The following is a 25,744-nucleotide window of genomic DNA, read 5'->3' as shown; positions in this document are numbered from 1 at the left end:
CGTAAGACCCAGGAATTGTTACGTCGCTGGTGTTGGTGGCCGTCTTTACAGCGAGACGTCTCTGTTTATGTCTCCGCTTGTTCTATCTGTGCCCAGTGCAAGGGATCTACCACGAAACCTATGGGACTTATGCAACCCTTACCTCTCCCTGAACGTCCTTGGTCAATGATATCGATGGATTTTATTGTCGAGCTCCCACCTGTTCAAGGTTTTGATACGGTTTGGGTTATTGTGGACTATTTCACCAAACTTGCTCGTTTTGTTCCCTGCCCAGGGTTGCCTACTGCTCCTGTTCTTGCGGATCTATTTCTGCGTCATGTTTTCCGTGATTTTGGTCTTCCTGATATTATCATATCTGATAGGGGGTCTCAATTCACCTCAAGATTCTGGAGGCATCTTACCACTTCATTGGGTATCGACAACCGCTTTTCCAGTGCTTACCATCCACAAACTGACGGTCAGACCGAAAGGCTCAATGCCACCCTCGAGCAATATTTGCGCTGTCTAACATTGCAATTCCAGGAATCATGGTTTTCGGTGCTGATCCATGCCGAGTTTGCATATAACAATTCTATTCATACTTCCACCGGCACCTCGCCATTCTTTGCTATGTATGGCCAACATCCCCGGACTCTTCCACTGGATTTTGTCACAGACATTGCTAACCCGGCAGTACAGGGTTGTCTACGAGATGTTACAACCGTTCATGAGGCTGTACTTCGTCAATTAAAAGTAGCAAAAGACCATGCTAAGCGGTATGCTGACCGGCATAGAGAACCAGCCCCTCAGTATACACCGGGGAACAAAGTGTGGTTGTCCACCAAGAATCTCCGTATACCAGGTCGCAGATGTCTTTTACCTCGTTTTGTGGGTCCCTTTCCTGTGCTTTCTTTGGTTAACCCAGTTGCGGTGAGATTGGATCTTCCGTCATCCTGGAAAATTCATCCAGTTTTTCATGTTTCTTTACTCAAACCTTGCCTCTCACCGGTTGTTTCGCTTCCCCGTCCACCACCTGTTATGGTCCAGGGGACGGAAGAATATGAGGTACAGGCTATTCTGGATGTCAAGACGGTCAGGGGCAAGCAGTTGTTCCTAGTGGACTGGAAAGGCTATGGTCCGGAAGACAGGACCTGGGAACCGGCCTCCAATATCCATGCTCCTGATCTCATGTTTCAATTCTCGGCCTCTCGTGGGGGTAATGCTTCATTGGGGGAGGATGCTGTCAGGATTCGTAAATCAAGGAGGCAAACTAGCAATCTTTCCTTTCCTACTTGCTTACTTTCCTCACCTGGGGTTCCTTTGCTTTTGTCACGAAGACGCTGCTTCGGAACACGGAAGTTTGCTAAGCCAGTTCGTTCTGTGTTCTTTAAGAAGCACTGGTCTTTGCCATGGAAACGCAGTGACTCTGCGTACTTGAGATCACGTGTCTTTACGCATTGTTAGAATCACGTGACTTTTGGTTTTCGTTCTTATGCCCCCCCTCCCCGCTACTCGCTGCTTCTGAAATTGTTATTTCTCTTGCCGCTACGTATTCTGACCTTGTTTCTGCTGAAGTTAATGTTTTGACCCGGACTGCCTACTGGATTCCTACTTGTGTTCCCCTCTTGTTGTTGCCTCGACCCTCGGAACTGCTATTTGGAAGTGTTACGGATCACGGACGTCTGCTCGAATTTTGCCCGCTTGGTTTTCGACTCTTGGAACTGTTCACGGATTTTTCTTGTCATTATCTTGGCTGGTACTATCATCTACATCATTCATTCTGCTGTTACTGGAACTTTTCTACGGACTTCCTCATTTTCCCTTGAAACTGGAAACTTTATACTAGGTGTCCGCGTGCCGTCGGTTTCAGGTGGACATAGCTGTTTACCGGACTCTTGTTTAGGCGTCCTCGTGCCGGCGGTGGGTAGGTGGATCACTCCTGCTTGCGGATCTTCTGCTCTTCATTTACTACTTCAGCTTTGGACTTCCTTGGACACTATCACCCGGTAAGACTGTTCCTTTATTTTCTAATCCTGCTTTTTGGTCCTTGTTTGGTTCCCGGTTAGTTACTGATTATTCTTGTCCCCTTAGAATTCTGACGCCACATTTCCGTTCTGATTTGCCAGTCTGCCAACTATAGTCTATTCTCAGGTACTTGACGTTTGGTTCTCTGAGCATTGCTATTCAAGTTGTCTTCTGTCACTAATTATGGTTCCTTTGCAGGTTGACTGGTTCCTGTGACGTCCTCTCATCTTTAAACCCATCTTTTGGTCAATTGACTGGTCAGAGAGTTTCTTTTACCTCTCTGTTGGGTACATTGACAAAAAGAATTCGTCTTCTACACGACGAGTTCAAGATCTTGAAGTCAGGATTCTGGTTACATGGTCAAGGAATATCTCCTGACTTAACATATTCAGAAGCCTTATTATGGACGTCTCAGGTGACCCGTTAACCGCATTGGCTCAACTAGTGGCTGATTTACGGGCTGACATGACTGCAGCTCATGAAGACACACAACGCAACATTCATGAGTTGCGATTAGGCCTTCAATCTGCTGGGGCTGGCACCTCCGGTTTCTCTTCTGGTTCTGGTGCCGGTTCGGGATCTGCTCCTATCAACTCCGAGAGCGCTCCCGTGGTTCTTGCTGCCCAATTCCCTCTGGCTCCACCGGAGCGGTTTCACGGGGATCCTAAAACATTCCGGACCTTTATTAATCAGTGTCGATTGCATTTCCTGTGCCGCCCTACTTCGTTTCCCGATTCCACTACCAAGGCAGCGTTCGTACTGTCATATTTAGGTGGCACAGCGGCAACCTGGGCTAATCCATTGTTGGAGCAGGGAAGCCATTTACTCTATGATTGTGTTGCATTAATTAAAGCCCTGTCACGGGTTTTTGATACCAGGTATAAGACTCAGGCCACCGATCTGGAACTTCTCTCTTTGCAACAAGGTGACACTACGTTGTTGAATTATTTGGCTAGGTTTAACCAGTTGGTAGCAGAAGCCGGTTGGCCTGTTGAGAAAAAGGCAGCCCTGTTTTACAAGGGTCTTTCGGAATCCCTGAAAGATATACTAGCCACAGTCCCGGTAGTACCCTCCACGTTTCCGGAATTGTTGGATCTAGTCCTCCAGATAGATGCTCGTCGGGCAGAACGGAAGGGTGAAAGACGGGGTCCCGTTCCTGCTACCGCTTCCATTAATACCCCTGTACCAGGCAGCGAGGAACCTATGCAGATAGGTGCAGTACGGGGTCCATTAACCACGGAGGAAAGAGAACATCGCAAAAAGAGTAATTTGTGCTTTTATTACGGTTCTGCCGAACATTTCTTGAGACAGTGCCCTAAAAAGCCCAAGAAACAGGGAAACTCCAGGGCCCGGCAAAAGATGGAGTCCCATTGCCGAGCAAACTAGGTCAGGACTCCAGACACTCCGCCCTTTATTTTGTTCCAGCTAATTTAGCCTTCCAGTCTGCCAGTCCATGGACTGTCCATGCTATCTTGGATTCCGGTGCCACGGGAAACTACATAGACGGACAGTATTTACAGGAATGGAAAATCCCTGTAGAACGCAAGGAGTTTCCAGAGGTGGTCAACGCTGTAGACGGCACCTCTCTGTTGTCAGGTTTGGTCACGGAACGCACCATTGAGCTCACTATGACATTAGACTCGGGCCATACTGAACAAATAACTTTTGACGTTATTTCCGCACCCCAGTATAAGATTATCTTGGGGTTGCCTTGGCTGGTGCGCCACAATCCATTGGTCAATTGGCAGTCTGGTTGCATTACGTTCTCTTCGGACCATTGCAAGAGACACTGTCTGTCAGTACCGGTGAAGTCTTGTGGGCCTTGCATCTCCTTATTGGATACGGCCGCACTGGTTGGTGGCGTTTCTTCAGCCTTGCCTAAAGAATACAAGGACTTCAAGGATGTGTTCGATAAGATAGGGGCCGACACCCTTCCGCCTCATCGTCCCTACGATTGCCCTATAGAGTTACTGGAAGGCGCAAAAATACCTTCAGGACGAATATATTCACTTACTCAAAAGGAGAACCTCATTTTGAAGGAGTATTTAGATAAAGCCCTAGCCAATGGTTTTATCCGTCCTTCCCGTTCCCCTGCCGCGTCTCCCCTCTTCTTTGTGCCGAAGAAAGAGGGAGATCTGAGACCGTGCATAGACTATCGCGAACTGAATGCTGTTACCATCAGAAACCAATATCCTATTCCATTGATATCTGTTCTCCTAGACCAACTGGGTTCTTCAGAATTGTTTACTAAACTAGATTTACGCGGAGCTTACAATTTGGTCAGAATGAGGAAAGGAGATGAGAGGAAGACAGCGTTCAAAACTAAATATGGGCTGTTCGAATATTTAGTTATGCCCTTTGGTCTGTGCAACGCCCCGGCTACCTTCCAAAGGTTTATCAATGATGTGTTCAGCGACATGTTGGATCTTCACGTCGTTGTCTATCTTGACGACATATTGGTATACTCCTTGTCCTATGAAGAACATGTAAAGCACGTATCTGCAGTTTTGCAACGTCTTCGAGATAACCGCTTATATGCCAAATTAGAAAAGTGTTTGTTCCATGTTACCGAGGTAGAGTTCCTTGGTTATGAAATAACTAATACTGGCATAAAGATGAGCAATGCCAAGGTTCAAGCAGTGTTGGATTGGCCAATTCCTTCTACCATCAAGGCATTGCAGTCTTTCCTTGGCTTTGCTAATTTCTATCGTCGGTTCATTCGTTCATTCTCGGAAACTGTAGCTCCACTCACTGCATTGACCAGTAGTAAACGGCCTTTTGTTTGGAATACTGAGGCACAACAAGCATTTGACGCGTTGAAGCAAGCCTTTACCACTGCACCGGTGCTTCAGCATCCAGATTCGACCCAACCATTTTTTGTGGAGGCAGACGCCTCTGAGGTTGCGGTCGGCGCAGTTCTGTCCCAAATGTGTAAAGATACTGGTTTGCTCCACCCGGTGGCTTATCATTCACGCAAACTCACCCCTTATGAACAGAATTATACTGTTTCAGAATTGGAGCTCTTGGCCGTAAGGGATGCCTTCATTGTTTGGAGACATCACTTACTGGGGGCAGTCTTACCAGTGCAAGTGTACACTGATCACAGGAATCTTCTGGCCTTGAAATCCCTACAGTGTACTACGGCACGTCATTCCAGGTGGCATGAATTCTTCTCCATGTATAATTTTACACTCACATATCGTCCTGGACCTTTGAACTCCAAGGCTGATGCCTTGTCTAGACTGCATGGAAACCCGTCGCATTCCTGGGGGGGTACTATACTTCAGAGTCACCAGGTGGTCTGCGCCTGTACCTTGCAACCCTCACTAGTCTCCTCCATCCGGGACTGGGTGGCCTCAGAACCAAGTGAGTTAAAAGAATATAACATGGACATCGTCAATTCCTTGCCCTATGTTCAAGGTCGCCTATATTTGCCCGATCTGGCCACACGGCGCACGGCACTGCAATGGTGCCATGATTCCTTGCTGGCGGCCCATCCAGGGAGACGTAAGACCCAGGAATTGTTACGTCGCTGGTGTTGGTGGCCGTCTTTACAGCGAGACGTCTCTGTTTATGTCTCCGCTTGTTCTATCTGTGCCCAGTGCAAGGGATCTACCACGAAACCTATGGGACTTATGCAACCCTTACCTCTCCCTGAACGTCCTTGGTCAATGATATCGATGGATTTTATTGTCGAGCTCCCACCTGTTCAAGGTTTTGATACGGTTTGGGTTATTGTGGACTATTTCACCAAACTTGCTCGTTTTGTTCCCTGCCCAGGGTTGCCTACTGCTCCTGTTCTTGCGGATCTATTTCTGCGTCATGTTTTCCGTGATTTTGGTCTTCCTGATATTATCATATCTGATAGGGGGTCTCAATTCACCTCAAGATTCTGGAGGCATCTTACCACTTCATTGGGTATCGACAACCGCTTTTCCAGTGCTTACCATCCACAAACTGACGGTCAGACCGAAAGGCTCAATGCCACCCTCGAGCAATATTTGCGCTGTCTAACATTGCAATTCCAGGAATCATGGTTTTCGGTGCTGATCCATGCCGAGTTTGCATATAACAATTCTATTCATACTTCCACCGGCACCTCGCCATTCTTTGCTATGTATGGCCAACATCCCCGGACTCTTCCACTGGATTTTGTCACAGACATTGCTAACCCGGCAGTACAGGGTTGTCTACGAGATGTTACAACCGTTCATGAGGCTGTACTTCGTCAATTAAAAGTAGCAAAAGACCATGCTAAGCGGTATGCTGACCGGCATAGAGAACCAGCCCCTCAGTATACACCGGGGAACAAAGTGTGGTTGTCCACCAAGAATCTCCGTATACCAGGTCGCAGATGTCTTTTACCTCGTTTTGTGGGTCCCTTTCCTGTGCTTTCTTTGGTTAACCCAGTTGCGGTGAGATTGGATCTTCCGTCATCCTGGAAAATTCATCCAGTTTTTCATGTTTCTTTACTCAAACCTTGCCTCTCACCGGTTGTTTCGCTTCCCCGTCCACCACCTGTTATGGTCCAGGGGACGGAAGAATATGAGGTACAGGCTATTCTGGATGTCAAGACGGTCAGGGGCAAGCAGTTGTTCCTAGTGGACTGGAAAGGCTATGGTCCGGAAGACAGGACCTGGGAACCGGCCTCCAATATCCATGCTCCTGATCTCATGTTTCAATTCTTGGCCTCTCGTGGGGGTAATGCTTCATTGGGGGAGGATGCTGTCAGGATTCGTAAATCAAGGAGGCAAACTAGCAATCTTTCCTTTCCTACTCGCTTACTTTCCTCACCTGGGGTTCCTTCGCTTTTGTCACGAAGACGCTGCTTCGGAACACGGAAGTTTGCTAAACCAGTTCGTTCTGTGTTCTTTAAGAAGCACTGGTCTTTGCCATGGAAACGCAGTGACTCTGCGTACTTGAGATCACGTGTCTTTACGCATTGTTAGAATCACGTGACTTTTGGTTTTCGTTCTTATGCCCCGCCTCCCCGCTACTCGCTGCTTCTGAAATTGTTATTTCTCTTGCCGCTACGTATTCTGACCTTGTTTCTGCTGAAGTTAATGTTTTGACCCGGACTGCCTACTGGATTCCTACTTGTGTTCCCCTCTTGTTGTTGCCTCGACCCTCGGAACTGCTATTTGGAAGTGTTACGGATCACGGACGTCTGCTCGAATTTTGCCCGCTTGGTTTTCGACTCTTGGAACTGTTCACTGATTTTTCTTGTCATTATCTTGGCTGGTACTACCATCTACATCATTCATTCTGCTGTTACTGGAACTTTTCTACGGACTTCCTCATTTTCCCTTGGAACTGGAAACTTTATACTAGGCGTCCGCGTGCCGTCGGTTTCAGGTGGACATAGCTGTTTACCGGACTCTTGTTTAGGCGTCCTCGTGCCGGCGGTGGGTAGGTGGATCACTCCTGCTTGCGGATCTTCTGCTCTTCATTTACTACTTCAGTTTTGGACTTCCTTGGACACTATCACCCGGTAAGACTGTTCCTTTATTTTCTAATCCTGCTTTTTGGTCCTTGTTTGGTTCCCGGTTAGTTACTGATTATTCTTGTCCCCTTAGAATTCTGACGCCACATTTCCGTTCTGATTTGCCAGTCTGCCAACTATAGTCTATTCTCAGGTACTTGAAGTTTGGTTCTCTGAGCATTGCTATTCAAGTTGTCTTCTGTCACTAATTATGGTTCCTTTGCAGGTTGACTGGTTCCTGTGACGTCCTCTCATCTTTAAACCCATCTTTTGGTCAATTGACTGGTCAGAGAGTTTCTTTTACCTCTCTGTTGGGTACATTGACAAAAAGAATTCGTCTTCTACACGACGAGTTCAAGATCTTGAAGTCAGGATTCTGGTTACATGGTCAAGGAATATCTCCTGACTTAACAGTATCAGAAGACTCCGACGGAATATAAATGCCAACCGAATTCTGAGACAGACAATGAGAGACACAATATTCCGAGCCTAGAAAAAGTGTACCAGCCTTCCAATTTATGTAGGGGTTGTGCAAACGTAACCAAGGAAGACCCAGAATAATTGGGAAATGAGCCGCTTTTATTAAATCAAATACCAAAGTCTCTTTGTGGGAGGCAATCATACAAGTTACAGGCCTGGTTTGTTCTCGAATCGGACCCGAGCTCAGCGGACTGCCATCTACTCCTAGAATGGGTGTCATGAAGGACTTGGAAATTCGGTCTATGCCTTTCTTAGCTGCCCATTGATCGTCAATAAAATTTCCTGCAGCTCCGCAGTCGAGTAAAGCAGGAAAACCTAGCAGGTTCTGATTGGGCAACATGATAGTTAATGAAAGGACTATCATAGAATGGTTGGGAGAGAATGGATCAATCAAAGATTCTTCTTTCACTGGGGAACACTGCAGCTGAACTCTTACCGTGGTTCCCCCTACGGTAGGGACTTGGCGTTTCCCGACGGCATAGGTCTGGATCTGGGGGGAGGAACAACAGGGCAGTCTCGCAAAAGATGGGAGGAAGACCCGCAGTACATACATAAATTCAAAGATTTTCGTCGTTCTCTTTGTTTAGTGGAAATGGGACCCCTAACGGATCCTATCTGCATGGGTTCTTCAGAAGGGGTAGACTTATGTGGGGTGATCAAGAGATCAGAGCTCGAGCGAAGGCCTTTCCCCTTTTTCTTTTCCAGAGAGCGTTCTTGAAGACGATAGTCTATTTGCATAGTAAGGGATATCATTTCTGCCAAGTTTGCTGGCCGTGGAACCTTGGAAACCTCATCCTTCAGGTCCTCAGCGAGTCCCCGACGAAAGAGGGTAAGTAACCCGTCATCAGGCCAACCCGTCTCGGAAGACAATTGTTTGAATTGGGTAATGTACGTCATAAGATCCTTGTGTCCTTGTCTGAGATCAAAGAGATTTTCCTGCGTGGCTACAGAAATTTCTTGTTGACTAAACATGGTCTTCAGACTGTTGGAAAATGCCGGGTAGGAGTCTAATATGGCATTTCCAGATGTGACTAAAGGAGTAGCCCAAGCAAGGGCAGGACCCGTTAGATGAGAGATGAGAAAACCCACCTTGTCCTTATCGGTAGGGAAGAATCAGGATTTGAATGTAAACTGGACAGTGCAACTATCAAGAAATTCTATACTTATGAGGGTCCCCATCATATTTACCCGAGTTTAAAGTTACTGGAGGGGTCTCAGAAAAGGCTTGGGCAACCTGTTGCCTCAACTGGGCGTTTTCCTGTTTAGGGGCTTGCATTTCTAGAGACATGGATTGCATTGCAGCCATCAATTGCTGCATTTGCTGCTCCATTTCCAAAGGGAAAAAAAACCTCCTGACCAGGGAAGCAATACTCTTCGGGCGTCGCTAACTGTTATACTCTTCCCACAATTGACGGTAAAAAAAAAAAGTATCCACTAACCTGGTCAGAATGCTGGTAAGGAAGCAGCAACTGCAGAAATAAAAAGACTCCCTGAGGAACCTGAACCCCCCCCCCCCGGGAATGTAACCCCAGCAGGAAAGGAACACGAACCCCAGGGAAACCCTCTGGGGAATAAAACCCTGGATGCGTAGATAGCTGGTCTTGTCGGTGGACGGGTTGCCTAGGCGTAGTACCTCTGAACTGTAGACTGTAGCTCGGGTTCTAATGAAAGAAAAGACAGATAAGTAACCAGAAATAGTCGGAAGAGAGAGACAGTGTAAACAAGAGTAGAGTTGCTCTTACCGAAGGTGTTAATCTGGTTTAACTACGGGCTAGAGATAATGATTACTCGGCGTTGTCGAGGAATGGTGACTGGTGCTCTGAACCCTCCAGGGATTCCTGCGGTAATGGATAGAGATTAGAAACGAGACCGGAGAAGGGGAAAAGAAAAGAGATAACCAGAAGAGTAAACTCACTGAGTCTAGATGATCCGGGAAACCTCTATGTTCAGATCGGAAGGAGGAAAACACGGAATCAGGTAAGGCAGAATATCCCTGAAGAGAGGTCTGTCTTGGAAGAGACACAGGAAGAGAGCGCTGCAAAGGAATGCTGGGTAGAAGGTGATAGAATGGAACGGTAAGCACAGGCAGAGTATCGTAAGTACTTGGGAAAGAATTCCTAGAGTTCGAACTTACGGAGCGTCATGCAATTCAGTAGCAACGCGATGAGAAGTGAGTCCTCGGTCTTGAAATGATGTCACGTGACGTGTCGCTGGCGTCAGGTGACCGCGTGAAGGGATCACGTGATTCGCCTCTGACGTTCGTTGACAGCGTGGAACAACTATACCGCTGAGATTGTTATCGTCTGACTTAGCCGTTTCCACAGACGCATAGCAAAAGGCGGAACCACATAGTTTCCTTCTTTGCCACCAGGACCAAGATCGGAAATGTGTAACAGGTACAGGGCAAAGGGCCCAGGAGCAAAAATGTTCTTGTAGCTGCAGTCAAGTCTTTGGTTAATGATTCGAAAAGGTGGATGCAGAAGTTGAAAGACAATGTTTAGAAGATAGGGCTGGCCAACCTAACAGGTAGGTAAAGGATTTAAAACACCTTTAGCACTACCACACGAAAAGGGCGGCCTGGCGGAACAATGTACCTTAAAATGAAGAAGTGGCTCCTGCAGTGGCGGTTGTTCCTGGTAGTTCCTGCAGTTCGGGGGATCCAGCAGAGGAAGAGAGGTTCTCGTTGTGGAGGAAGGTTCGAGTTACTGCACTACCCAGGGATGAGAGTGCGACATGGATTGCTGAGGCAACCCTGTCCAGGGGTCCTACTCCCCCTCCCACACAATGGATCCACCCCAGACTCAGTGGTGCCGAAAGGAGGGCTTCTTGGCAGAAGCCGGCCAAAAGGACGAACAAAGGATCCCCGACCTGGGTTAGGAGTTTAGAGAAAGACACGAGAAAGAAGTTATATTAAAGTTCTGGCAAATATATCCTACGGGTGTAAAGTTAATAATAAAATAAACCAGCGGTATGTTAGAGGCTGTCAGAAAATGTGGTAGTCTCGAACAATGGGAAAATCCCATAGGGAAATATTTGCGGTCGAATATTTACAGTAGTAACCACTGCCACCAGCCAGAAACTTTTGAGAGAGGGACTGTACGGTACCCTCTCGAAAATGAACACCAGGGAAAAACTATTACCCCTTCCCAGTACCTCCATAGTAAGATGGGTTGTACTGGTTTAGTTCAGAAAAATTGACTAGTAAAGTCAATGGGGACTTTACATGCCCTGGGAGACAGTAATCAGTCCCAGGGTATGGAGTCTATGTTTGGGGGTCACTATGACACCTCTGTGTCACTGCACTGAGGGTGCTGTGTAACACATGTGTATAAAGATGGTTCCTATGGGGGTGAGAAAAACCCCATAGATATTAAACACAAAAATAGCCTAGAACACACATAGCAAAATGCCTAAGAGCGGGAAAAAGAGTCACACTCTTAGCAGGAAAAAAAAACAAACCCTTCAAATCCAGCAAAGCTCCTGGGGGACTCTATAGGTAAGGGAAATTAGCCATAAAATGAGAATTCTCCCTAACAGTGGTCAACATACTCTTGGGTCTTTCAAGAATTGCAAAGAGGGCGTGTTCCACGTAAAGTGTGGTGCTGCACCCCATGGTGATACTCGCTGACTTCTCTACTGCGAATGCGGCAGCAGCCACAGCTTGCTCACAAGGGTAATATCCACTCATCAGTGGGTCTAAACGTCTGCTGTAATAAGCTAATGGCTTGTGCCCTAGGGTAGTCTTCTGCATGAGCATCATAGTCATCACTGTTCCATTGGAGTGTGAGAATAGATACAATTTGCTGTAGTAGTCTGGGATCCCTAGAACTGGAGCTGTGCATATTGCTTTCTTCAGCTCTTCAAAGACTTCAATCATTTCATGTGTCCATACCAACTTACCATTTCCTCTCTGTGCCTGTACCATTTCCTCTCTCCTACTCGGCTTCTGTCAGTTTTGCCTGTAAATCACGGCACTCAACAGTGTGGACACTGTTCTTTGTTTGTTTATTTTTTCATCACTTATATTTACATTACTTTATGCAGGAGGTGCATGTATGGGATTAGTGTACCCTGGTGCTGCTTTTAATGCTCACAATGGATATAATCCCTGCTCTTCTAAGGGTGGATTGCTCTGGGAGGAAGATTAGGAGCCGTGAGTGTTGTGACCCCGTCATCATGCTGGTTAAGCATCCATTCTTTCATGGGAAGCTCCTCTGTCTCCTCCCCATACATTGCTAACTGTTTTCCCTTATATGCATTATGTAAATATGTGCACACGTGTTGCAGTGCTGACTTGGAGTGCATGCCTTACTGCGGACAGGGCATAAACATTTTGCCCAGCGTGTCCCACACCCACTGAGCACTTAAGGATTCTGTCCTTGTACGGGGTAATGCTTTGCACAGGTGGATAATGGGAGGGTCTCACATGATCATATGTCACAATTGAACTTATCAATACTTATCAGATCTGTTATTTCAACTCTAAGTCACCCTTGTTTGCCTCCCTTGCACACCCTTACCCAACAATACTCCGTTTGCATCTAATCCATTCATATCTCTTTCTGAAGCCACGCCTCCCACGTCACCTAATATTTCAGAGCAGCACCACAACTGCCACTTACCCAGAGCCTCCCCACCTCACTGCCTCCTCTGCAGACCACAATCCCTAGTACACAGCACAACTTCACGTCCTCCACAATATACACACCAAAAACAAACACTTTTCGCAAAACCTAAGCTGCCTTACAACACAAGGCTGGCGCCAGCAACTACTCCACATATAAATACACTACATCCGTCTTCCCAACTCCTGGGGAGGTAATCCGTCTCGTTATTATTACCCCTCTAATGAAGTGTACCATGTGACCTTTCCTGGGCCTTCCCAGAAGCTAACTTTTCATCTTCAATCTTTTCACTTCATCACACTTCCCAAATATACAAAACAATCCCCTCCCCTCGTTTTGCCATGCCTATGTCATAATTAAGAATCAGTGGATTCGTTGATGGTCTTCGGTATCGAGTCTCCCCCTGTCCTGCAGGGATAGAACAGGAATTTTCTATAAGGGGGCTCCTGTCAACCTCTTCTCTGTTGCGAGTGATACTCCGCTCTCCACAGGAGGTCAGCTCTGTAGACTTCGGACCGCGCCTGGTGGGGAAACCTCGACAATCAGAGGACTCTAACGAACCATCACCTCTGTTACCATCTGTAAAGATGACATGGGAAGTCCCCAAAATTACATAGAGATTCTGGTGCCAAGCACAATAACGGAAATAGACAAAGTGCAAGGCAAAACCCAGCTTTATTGATATCAAAATAAAGCAGGACATCAAACAAGCATACAAATCTCAAAGCTCTGAATGTGTCATCAACAACGTCATCCTACGCTCACAGTTATCAAAAACTACAGGATGAGGGAATTGCTTAAGGGGATTGACTACATATACATTCTGTAAGGGTTAAAATTCTGATTGGGTAACAATAATCTGATGGCACCTCCTGAGATCACCTCTAAATTGATAAGAAGACATCTGTACAACAAGCTATTGGTTAGCTTACTACGTACTGGGCGACCTAACATTGGGGTTTTAATTGGTTGGCTTTCTCCTGACCAACCTTGGACAACTGACAGGTTTATCCAGACATGAGCCATACAGGAGTAGGGGGAGTGAGGTCCATGGACTGTTTTCCTTTCAATTAAAAAGATGCCATCCAAGGGGGCATGGCCAAGATGGCAGAGCGGTAAGATGTCTTTCCCTGACCTGCTCAGACCATCTGCCTGGCCTACTGCAATGGAGATGAACTGGCAGCTGGATTCTGCAGCAAGGATTGAGGAATAGCTGCCAGAGGCTGCAGCGGTACTCCACCAGGAAAGAAGACTGTGGCAGTGGGCTTGGTGCCTGCAGAGAGGATCGGGATTGCGGCCTCCGTCCTCAAGATGGCGGCTGCCATGGACAGAGCCTGCTCCCTGGGAAAGCACTCGTAACAGAGTGGCAACTGACGGAAGGGGCGGAGAGGGAGACGCCAGGCGGTCTGCACCAAGGAGCCGAGGACCGGCAGGAGGAGGAGTCATCTGCTGAGTTGCGGGAGGAGATCGCAGCAAGGGTGCAGGAGGGCACTCAAGCACCAGCTGAGTGCAGGACGAGAACCAGGAGCCTGAGTGAGCATGGCCCAGTGGAGAGATGACAGGGTAGGTCACTGAGTGGTGGCCCTCTGGTCCTCCCGTGGCATGGAACTGTTGGGGAGGGGCAAGGGCCCACATGTGCATGTGAACGGGTGGGTGGGAGGCCGGGAGAGCCATGGCACCCAAATCTCACTGCAAGGAGCTCAGAGGAAGACATCCGCCAGAATGCACAAAAGGGACTCATCAACCCCATTTGAAGTGAAAGAGGGCAAACTAAAGCAGCCGGGCTGGGAACCACACAGATACACTGCCAGCTGGGAGCCACATTATGCCCAAGCCCTCTACGAAGAACAAGAACATGGGTATGCAGGCTTTTTTGATGCCATCTCAGAAACAGACGCCACAGCCTCTGACAATGGTGGGAGTGGAAGTGGTAGAGGAGGGGCACAACCCCCATCGGAGGAGCCACAGCTTAAACCTGAGTTTTTAATATGGTCCCTTGATGCCCTCCCAAGGGACATTAAAGAATCCCTGCACTCGAAAATTGCAGACATGCGCAAAGAGGTGCTGGACTCTGCCACAGAATTGTGAAAGGACATAGGGCACTTAGAGACAGGGTTGACCACAACGACTGCTCCACAACTGCACTAGAGTCAGAACTAAACAAAGTTCGAGGAATGATGCCCACCTTGCAAGACGGCAATGAGCTCCAGGAGACAAATTGTGACAACCTGGAGAACAGAGTGCGATGGGACAACCTCAGGACTACGTTTCTGGGTGAAGGATCAGAGGGCAACGACATTGTGGGATGTGTGCAGCAGCTCTTCACCCAGATCACGACACAGGACCAGCCCAATGGCATAAAGGTAGACTTGGCACGCAGAGTCGGCCTGAGGAGGGAGGGGAAGAAAAATCCCCCCAGGGAAATTGTTGTCAAATTCCATGACTATGAAGTGAAAGAGACAATCCTAAGGGCAGCGAGGAAGGCCAACAGAATTCACTATCGAAAATCAGTAGTTAAGTCTTCCAGTCCACATTGGCCAAACATTGAGCGTGGAAACCTATCACTGAGGAGCTGCGTCGCCAAGATATCATATACAAATGGACATATCCCTTTGGTATCCAGTTCAAGTGGAAGGATGCTCTTCGCACCATCTACGCGGTGGATGATGGAGCCCACCTGCTGGGTCTTGCTCTGGGTGACAGAAGAGCAAGCCAGGCGATGGGCCGGGAGGTTGAGTCCGGATCTGGGGGTTCATGGCAAACGGTGCAGTCAGAGAAGAATAGGGCTGACGGTTGACACAATTTTGCCAACCGTCTTGGCTGTACATAAAGTTACCTTCTAGAGGGGGCCCAGGCACAAGAACGTCCGTGGATCTCGCACTTGTGAGAAGCCTGACCATTGCGGGAGACTCAATGTTAGTATTCAGAGGTTTTGATCAGTTTATTTTTCTATCCTGCTGTTAAAGTTTACAAAAGTTAGTTTGCCAGCGAACATCATAAGAGTAGTAGGTTGGGTCCACTTAAACATTTCGTATGGGTATGCAAGGAGCGTTTGACACCCATAGCAAACGCACTCAGCTTTTCCAAGAACTTAAGCGCCTACAGCTACACGTAGTGGGCCTACAAGAAACACATCTGTTTCTTAAGGATAAGGCTCGGCTTAAGAATAGGAAATACCCACACCAATTTTTCTCTTCAGTGGCTAGCAAGAGGGCTGGGTGGTGATTCCTTTGCATTAAGAGTTGTGGTTGAAGCATGTTGTCACTAAAAGGGACACTGAAGCCAGATATGTCATGGTTGGGGGCAAGATTCAAGGGAGTCCGGTAACAACGCTTTCGTTCTATGCACCCAACACGGGGCAGGAGCAATTTCTGCAGCAGCTAATAGAGCAGCTTGAGCTGAGAGGGCGGGGAGACTTCATTTTGGTCGGGGACATGAACCCAGTCATGGATGGGGCAAAGGACATGTCAAGACAAACAACATACTCCATAACCAGAGCAGCCTCAAAGCCGCTTAAGAATCATATATCTGCTTGCAAACCTATTGATGTTTGGCATACCCACCACCCCACTGACACTGCTGTTACTTATATGCTGGATGTTCACACCTCAGCATCATGCATGGACTAAATTTTTATCTCATCAGGGCTAATCCAAATGGCTGTATTCTTGGGTATTGAACCCATGACTATGAACCACAGCATGGTACTGTTACAACTTAAGAGCTGGACAGAATACCAACAGCAGCATCGCTGGAGGATACCTCTGGGTATTCTAAGGGACCCAGTGTGCTTAGAAGAGCTGAAGGGAACAGTTGGGGCTATCTGAGGAATAATCTTGCATGGGACACCAGTGAAAGTGTCCATTGGGATGCATTAAAGGCAGTGGCTAGGGAAATATCATTGCGAGTGCAGCAGCAAACTAGAGGCCTAGTTGAAAAGGAATTGACAGAGGAGGTCAAAAAGGAGGGCAGAACTTACAATGCTGATCCGACCTGCCACAATTTCAAACTGCCAAGTACGACTAAACCGCAGCAGTAATTATTGAGGGTGCAGAGGACGGAATGAATTGCTAAGGCAGAGGCATAGGTATTTCAAGCATGGGAACCTCTGGGGGAAGATGCTGGCACATCCCCTTAGCCAGCAAACAAGCTGTTCGTTCATTCAGTCAGTGGGGGAAAAGCGGGTAGGGAATGGGGGAGGAAGAAAAGGGAAATATTTCACGTTTCTTACAAGGCTTTCTACACAACAAGCTTTCCCACACAGGAGGACCAAAAAGCCTATTTAAGCAGGGTGGGTTTGAATCGGTTGTCTCAAAGGGATGAGGAGCTCTTGGAGCCCCCAACAGAAACTCGAGAAGTCCTCTGAGCCATTAAGACGCTTAAGATGGACTAACAGTTACATTTTATAGGCTGCTCAGCCAGGTGCTGGCGAACCCAGTGTATGATGTGTTTAATTCCATTCGGAAGGGGGGGGGGTGACTGTCACCATCTATGAGGGAAGCCCAGATGATACTAATACCTAAGCCTGGAAAGGACCCCACACTTTGTTCTTCATACAGACCCATTGCTCTTCTGAACCTGGACGCCAAGCTATTTACCAAAATGCTGGCAACTAGACTAGATAAGCTCTTACCTGCCCTTGTTAACACAGATCAATCAGGATTTGTTTGGGGTTGGGGCACCGTAGACAATATCAAAAGAGTCCTCCATCTGGTAGATAAATCGGTCGGAATGCAGCACATTCTCTCCTATTGGCGTTAGAGGCTGAAAAAGCATTTGATCGGGTTGAATGGGGATACTTGCAGGAGATACTTCATGAATTCAACTTTGGTTCCAGAATGTGCAATATGATAATGTTGAATTACATGGCACCAACTGCCGTTTGCTAGTCAATGGGGCTTTAACTGAAGCCATACGATTGGACAGGGGTACGAGGCAGGGTTACCCCTTGTCACTGCTACTATTTACGATGGCAATGGAACCTTTTGCAGCACGGATCCAGGCGAATGACTGCATAGTGGACATTACATTCGGAGGTGTCCAGGATAAGATTAGCCTCTTTGCGGATGACGTCATTCTGTCTGTCACAGACCGCCAGTCCTCCCTACAAGGGATAGCAGATGAAATTCATAGCTACGGTTTGGTATCCGGGGTTCAAAATGAATACCTCCAAATCAGAGATATTAGGTCTTAACATCCCCCCACATCTGAATACAATGCTGAAACAATCCTCCTCGTCTTCATGGGCTTCTATATCAGTGAAGTATCTCAGGGGTAATATCAAAGCCAAAATAGGGGTGCTCTTTGGGGCTAATTACCTGGCACTAATTAAGAAGGACCTGGACCGATGAGCCGGCTTCCACTTATCCTGGTTCGGTAAAATAGCAGTCATAAAGATGAATATTCTACCCAGATGTTTGTATTTCTTCCAGGCAATCCCCATCCCAAGCAAACCCTGAAACCATGGGTCTCTATCCTAGTGCAATACATGTGGAAGGGAGGTTATCACACAGTCAACACATGTACGCTATATGCTGCTAAGAATAAGGGGGGTCCTGGCGTTCCCCAAACTATGGGATTACTACAGGGCCTCGCAGATTATGCTAATCATTGACTGGGTCCAGAGGGTCTTGCATAAGATCGGGTTCAATATGGAACAGGCTGTAGCAGGATGCCATCTGTAGACCCTACCCGAAGGATAGCGCAGGTGCAACGCATTTGTCTTGGAAGCAAGACAACAAAGCGAAACACAGGTTCCAATTCTGATCCCGTGCTTAGAAACCACTCGTTGGTATTAAGTGCATTATGAATGAAGAATTATAACACTGGGTACCCTGACAGACACAAACGCAGAGCTTATATGTTAATCCCGTCACACGGGGATCCCAAGACGTGTGGGACAGCATCAGTAAGATGAAGGGGTATTTACTTTTCCTTCTCCATTTACCCCCCTGATTCATAATGAGGATTTCACTCCTGGGCAATTGGATAGGAAGATCAGGGATCTATTTGTTAAGGGAAAGATCTGTAGTTTTGAGGATTGCAAGGCTTCCTTGGGGCTAGAAGAGGCGGTCCAGTACAGATATTTACAGGTCAGACATGGGGCATCACAATAGGTTGGGAGGAGCGGTAAAAATGCAGTGGTAATGCTATTACCACTGCATTACTGCTCTGCCCAATCCCGATTATGGGGGGAAATTCTGAGCATTCACCTCCAGCTCAGAGCTCTGAATGTGCCGCTTTCCGCCCATTTTCGGCACAAATAACGCTGTGTAATTACCGGACTCAAAATAAAATAGGGCCTACCTCGCCACCGCAAATTGTGATCTGGTGCTAATAGCGCCAGACCAAGCTGCGGTAACGCTAATTGCATTGGGAGGCATCTAGGCAGATTTACTGCCGGGATACTGCCCAATTTATAGTGAGGCCATGGGTCCAACACACGTCCAACGTGGCGGTAGCAAATAGGCAACTGACAAAGATGCAACTGATGTTTCAGATGGCGACAGATGCCAAGAGACTGATCTCCCGACTCTACAAATGCACCAATTCACTGTCCACCCCTGACCGTAGATCTTACTGCAAGGGTTGGGGGCGGGAGCTGGGACACTCACCGACTATGGAGTAATGGGAAACCATCTTCAGGGGGCGTCCACTACACTAGGCCCTTCACTAGCCAAAACCCAGGCTAAGATATTGACTAGATGGTAAAATACCCCATCTCGCTTGAGTTACAGTCACCCAAATAACTCCATATTCTGCTGCAGGGGCTGAAAGGGGGATGCATGTTGGTAGGGGATGTCCAATGATCCAAGACTGTTGACTAGAGGTGAGATCTAAGGTAAAGGAGATACTTAAGGCTGATACATCAAGTGAACCGGCACTATGCATCTTGGGCCTTTTTCATCCTTTGTCCCAGTCATGTACATCTTCTGAAAGGACTCTGCTGGCCCACCTTCGTTTGGCAGCTAAATTGGCTATTCTCCAGTTGTGGATGAAAATGGAATTCCCATCAATGCATTTATGGATGGGCAAGGTGCAGTCTATACTGGGAATGGTGAAATTTACGGCAAACACTAGAGACTCCCAGCTTCCCTTTCTATCAGCGTGGTGACCATTGTTGGATGATATGAAAAGAAAGACATCAATGCTCTCTCATGTCTAAGAAGATTGAGAGCTCTGAACCTTATATCCATGTGCCCTGAAAAACTACTCAAATTAAAGAATATATATGCCACCCGCATCACCCTGTTTATTGCATTGTGTATCTCATTATGGAATACTCCTGGGGGGAGGGGATTAAACAGACTATGGGCCTCATTACAAGGTAGGCGGTAAGGGTTTACCGGTACCGGTATTTTACCGGTACCAGTAAATCCTTGTCGCCTTACTAAGAGGTCCCTTTGTGGGTTGGGGTATTTAACGCCTGCTTTTTGCAGGCGTTAAAAATCAACCCGAAAAGGGACCCAGGGAGCTAATTACGGTACCGCAATTTGCGGTACCATAATTAGCGCCTTCCCCATTCCCATTATGCCCTATGGGGCAAAAATGGGAATGGGGAAGGGCAATGGTGGAAGGGGGAATTACCGCCCCGCCAACTTTGGAATGGGGCGGTAATTCCCCTTTCCACCAAGGCGGTGCCGGTATTTTACCGGCATGAACCATGGCGCTAATAGCGCCATGGTTCTCCGCCTACCGTGTAATGAGGCCCTATGTAATGATGATGATGATGATATGGTGGTTCTGATTTTCTGGCGGTTAGCCAGTCCCCGTTAAAATGGTCATGAAAACAATATAATTCTACCTTTAAAAAAATATACCATCCCTTGTTCCTAGTCAATGAGCTAGGGTGCAGTTGGCTTTGTATGGCGTCTCGTGTCTGGGAATATGTGTGAGGCAGGTGTCCGATCTGTGTTCATTGCTAATTAATAGACAGTGTTCTTTAATTATGAGTCACGTGTGATGAGACCACGTTTGGAATCATTTCACCCTGCATTTGTTGGGATTTTAGCTAATATAAGTATGAGTGTTATTGTTTTCTCGACCACTCGGGACATTCGAGCCATTCCCTATGGAGTCTTTGGGCTTAAAAATATCCTGCACCTGGCTTACAAAGACTGGTTGTTCTTTTAATTAATCTAAGAGTATATGGCTTGCGTCTTGGGAATTGGTATCTCGTGTTCCCTCTGAGATGTTCAGACCCTCTCTAATTTCTCTGTAACATTGGCTTGGTCTGCTTAGATACTGTCTGAGCTCTGCACGGATCTTAAAGTCAGCATTTTGAGTTTTTGTGAATCCTCAAGGCCATTTTGTTTAATTAGAAGCATGTTTCGGCTTCCATTTTGAAAAGATTGCTGCCCATTACTGTTGTGTTTCTATATTAGTGAGCTATGTACGCGTGTCGTTCATGTTGCATTCAGTTTATATATTACTTATGTTCGTGTTCTTCATGTCTTATGGATGCCATGTTCATATTCTTCATGTATAAATAAATATATTACGTAGTGTTTGTGTTCTTCATGTTGCGTGCACATTTGCTTCCTGTCTAATGCATGCACATATAACGTTGTAATGTTAATTTGGTTTTACTCATCTCATCTTTAGTTTAAATTGCATTAATCTCCTACAGCACCTGCCTGGGATAAGGACATTATGGTTGCCTTAGTGGGTAACGTTTCTGACCTGTACAGTATTGAGCCGGGGGGGGTGGGGCAGTAGCTATGGATGACGTGTTCATCTGCCTCTCAGCATATTTGTGAAAGCATATCCTTTGTTGAACACGTTAGTAAAGGATGCTTGACATTTTTCTTTGACACAAGAAATTAGCCACAATGACACAAACATGTTCTACTCCCCTTAACTTTTAAGTTAGATTTAACCCAAGTGCATTTCCCCATATTGTGTTACATCTCTTGTAGAGAGAAAGCACACAAGTCTCCTGTTCTTGCCAAACCTTGGATTTAAAATGCAGTTTTACACTAAATTAACAAGTAAAGCTGACTAATGTTAAAAGTGCAAGATTTGTTCTATCAGGGATCAAACTTAAAGCAATATTTATGGTTAGAAGAGTGGCCATGTGTCCCACTATAAAACTAATTAAACTCAGGTGCACCACTTTTTTTTTAATAAGAAAAGATTTTTATGTAAAAAATTCATATATGCTTCAGGTGCACGTGTGCAATACCTTAGGCCTCAAAAGTATGGAAACTAATGCACAGAAAAAACAACCCATGAGTTACACAAGTAACGCATACACTCCAATCCAGGCAGAGGCTCCTTTTCAACGTTAGTTATGAGCTATACTTACAGTATAAATAAAGAAAACACAGGTTTGTGTAATTGAAAATGTATGTAATTATCAAAATTCCCAAAAAGATTCATTTTCATATGGGCACTCCTAGTGCAATCTCAGAATGGCCTGATACTCATCAGGCACTTAAATGTTCACCATAATTAATTACCTAAATCCACACAAATACATTCAACCCACAACGCGATAAAACATAATGCAGAAATGTTTCCAAGAAAAACAACTGACAGCTTGTATTGAAACTAGAGGAGGAATTTCTAAACAGTCCCAACACATTTTGGACAGATGTAGCTATCCATCATCAGGGGATACAAAGTTGTCATTCAGTTGAGCCTACAAAAGGCATCTTCATTTTAGTAACTCATAAATGTATGCATAATGAATCATAATTCGTAACATCACAGACTCCCTGTAAAACTAACCTTGGCAAACTCCAAATGTTCCAAAGCACGAAATCCTAAAACCAAGGAATACAACATCAAAAATCTCATTACTCATTGGAAAGCATCAATACATGGTCAAAATGTCCTGTGACTTACCCAACTCCCCAGTCTTCAATCAATCTTAACACTAAGTGAGCCTTTACTTGAATCTAGATCAAAAAGGAATTCAGTCCTCATAGCCAAAACTGCCAATCCTTATGTTCTGCTCATTAGATTTCTGATCACATTACCCAGTACGTTCTTCAAATCCGTAGTGGCATGCAGCACAGAGCTTGTACCAACCAGCTCAGTGCTCCACGCCTGTTATTTAAAGCCAAAATCCGCAATCACATGACCACAACGGACCCGCTGTACCATCGCGCGCGAATGTCGCAGCCATCTTGAAAAAGGTCTCACCAAAACGAAACCTTGTGGCAATGTCAACTGCTCATAGAGTGAAAGACTACTGAACTTAACATAATTCTTGCACACCAGGCGATCTTAGGAAAAACCCTACTTCCAAGATAAATAATTCTATGTGCACAAATTATACTGCCATAATTACAGTCTTCCTGATTTAATGATCACCATAAACACTATATCCCTCAAAAACCTTTGTCGGGCTATGATGCACAGAGCCAGTGTAAACCAGCTTCAAGCTCTGTGTCTGTCACACAGCGCCATCATCCACGAGCACAAAACAGGAACAAAAAAGCTCTGCCATAGTGCGCAAATGTGGCTGCCATCTTTATGGAGAGCGTTCAATACTGTTATACATGTAGATCCCAGGACATCAATACCTTGTGGCAGTATCAGCTGCTCACAATCTAAGTAATTCAAAAGTGAAACATAATTAGCTTCCCTTCAAGTATACCCAGAAATATGTAACAGGAATCCCTACATCACCAATCAATAGTTCTTATGTACACTATTATGATTGCCATCAACACAGTCTTGCACATTTTAATTGTTTTACACACATGTAGAAAACACTGGTTTCAACATTAGTCATGTTTTAAATCTAAACCATGTCACTTAATTTAGGGAAACATCAACAAATGATTCAACAAATAAATAACACCATGTTTAAATCCCTCAATCAACACAGACACTAACTCCTCAACAGCAGGGATGTCCCTCAAGAGGTGTGCCTGCTAACGTTTCACAATAGTTATTGCTGGCATTGTGCCCTATACTTTCATGTTGTCCAACATTCTTTGCAGATCATCAAGAGTGAATACAGATAGACAGCGACCAACTGGTCCAATATAACATTTTATCTAAATCATCCTTTTGTATTGTGTGTGGTTCAAACTGTTGATGCCTAACAAACACCTGTCATTATTCACAGACAAGTCATTGATTGATATTTAATTTTAGCGCTTACATTGTACGAAAAACCAAACAATCTTGTACATAAACTGATGTTTCCAGTTGTTACAGAACTGTTCACAATGTCACTGCCAGTCCAGTATACAATGTCATGATCGTAATCAGTACCAGGAAGTATGATAAACATACCACTTAGATAAAACTTGATGAATCCCATTCATTGTTCATTCCTCTAGGTAACAGAGTCAAGGGCATCAATCCAAAATATCTCTCTTTGTTCTAATCTTCTCTGGAAATCTCCCTCTCTCAGACACAACTACTTGCTCTAAAATGATGCATTGTAACTGTGCTATGTTGTAGCTAGCCTCAATGAAATGTACAGCTACCAGAGATTTAAGATGTTTCAATCTAATGTTGGATGTGTGTTCCGACCAGAGGACTTTAGTGTTTTGTGTGATCATCCCCACATAAAAGAAGCCACAAGGGCACTTCAAGCCATATACAACATTTTTGGTATCGCAAGTACAAGAATGTTTCAGGGGGCTCTTTTTACCAGAATATGGATGTGTAAGAACCTTCCGTTTAAGGGCATTGCCACAATGCTGACAATTGTGCCATGGGTGTGTACCCTTAAAATCTGGTACCAAACGATCACTTGTGTCAAACTCATCATGTACAAGAATGTTGCTGATGGAATTACTCTTCCTGTATGCAAAAACAGGTACATTCAGGAATAACCTGTTCAATGGGGGATCTAGGTGAAGGCGTCTAATGTTCATGCAGGTGGATTTGTCAGGAAGAAACCTGCACTGATTTGGGTGTATCAACGAGGTAGTCACCTGCAGCAGCCAATTTACTAGTACCTTGGCCAATATCTTGGACTCCCCATTTATGATAGGAATTGGATGGTAGGAGGAACACAGAGTGGGGGGCTTCTTTTTTGGGAAGAACCACAATATTGGGTTGTCCCAGATCTGGGGACAAACTACCCACCTCCTTGCTATGGAGAAACAGACTATGCAGGTGTGGAACCGCCAGGCCGCCCATCTTTTTCCACAGTTCCGTGGGGAAGACGTTGGGCCCTGGGGTCTTCCCTGATTGGAGCTGAGAGATGGCCTGCATGACCTCCTCTTCAGTAATCTGAGTGTCCAAACTAACTGACTTTGCTGCGGTGCTCTTGCTCAACTCCACAAAGACTGAAGTTCTCTACTTCACAACCAAACCGGCTCTCTCTTATTCTCCTGTTCTTCTCTTCTCTCCTACCTTTCTTACTCTGCTTCCACTTCTACACCTGGTATAATTTTTTACCCATGACCCAACTTCTCGCTCTCATCTCCAAAATTTGCGACTAGAGCCTGACTCAACCTCCTTAATATCATAAAGATCTGTCATTTTCTTTCTTTCATTTCAAGCCATATACAACATTCTTGGCATCGCAAGTACAAGAATGTTTCAGGGGGCTCTTTTTACCAGAATACGGATGTGTAAGTACCTTCCGTTTAAGGGCATTCCCACAATGCTGACAATTGTGCCATGGTTGTGTACCCTTAAAATATGGTACCAAACGATCACTTGTGTCAAACTCATCATGTACAAGAATGTTGCTGATGGAATTACTCTTCCTGTATGCAAAAACAGGTACATTCAGAAATAACCTGTTCAATGGGGGATCTAGGTGAAGGCGTCTAATGTTCATGCAGGTGGATTTGTCAGGAAGAAACCTGCACTGATCTGGGTGTATCAACGAGGTAGTCACCTGCAGCACCCAATTTGCTAGTACCTTGGCCAATATCTTGGACTCCCCATTTATGATAGAAATTGGATGGTAGGAGGAACACAGAGTGGAGGGCTTCTTTTTTGGGAAGAACCACAATATTGGGTTGTCTCAGATCTGGGGACAAACTACCCACCTCCTTGCTATGGAGAAACAGACTATGCAGGTGTGGAACCGCCAGGCCACCCATCTTTTTCCACAGTTCCATGCGGAAGACGTTGGGCCCTGGGGTCTTCCCTGATTGGAGCTGAGAGATGGCTTGCGTGACCTCCTCCTCAGTAATCTCAGTGTCCAAACTAGCTGACTTTACTGCGG

The sequence above is a fragment of the Ambystoma mexicanum genome, chromosome 4p, assembly GCF_040938575.1.
Source record: "Ambystoma mexicanum isolate Mex_15411 chromosome 4p, UKY_AmexF1_1, whole genome shotgun sequence".
Taxonomy (NCBI): Eukaryota; Metazoa; Chordata; class Amphibia; order Caudata; family Ambystomatidae; genus Ambystoma; species Ambystoma mexicanum.
Note: the sequence above shows the minus strand (reverse complement) of the source record.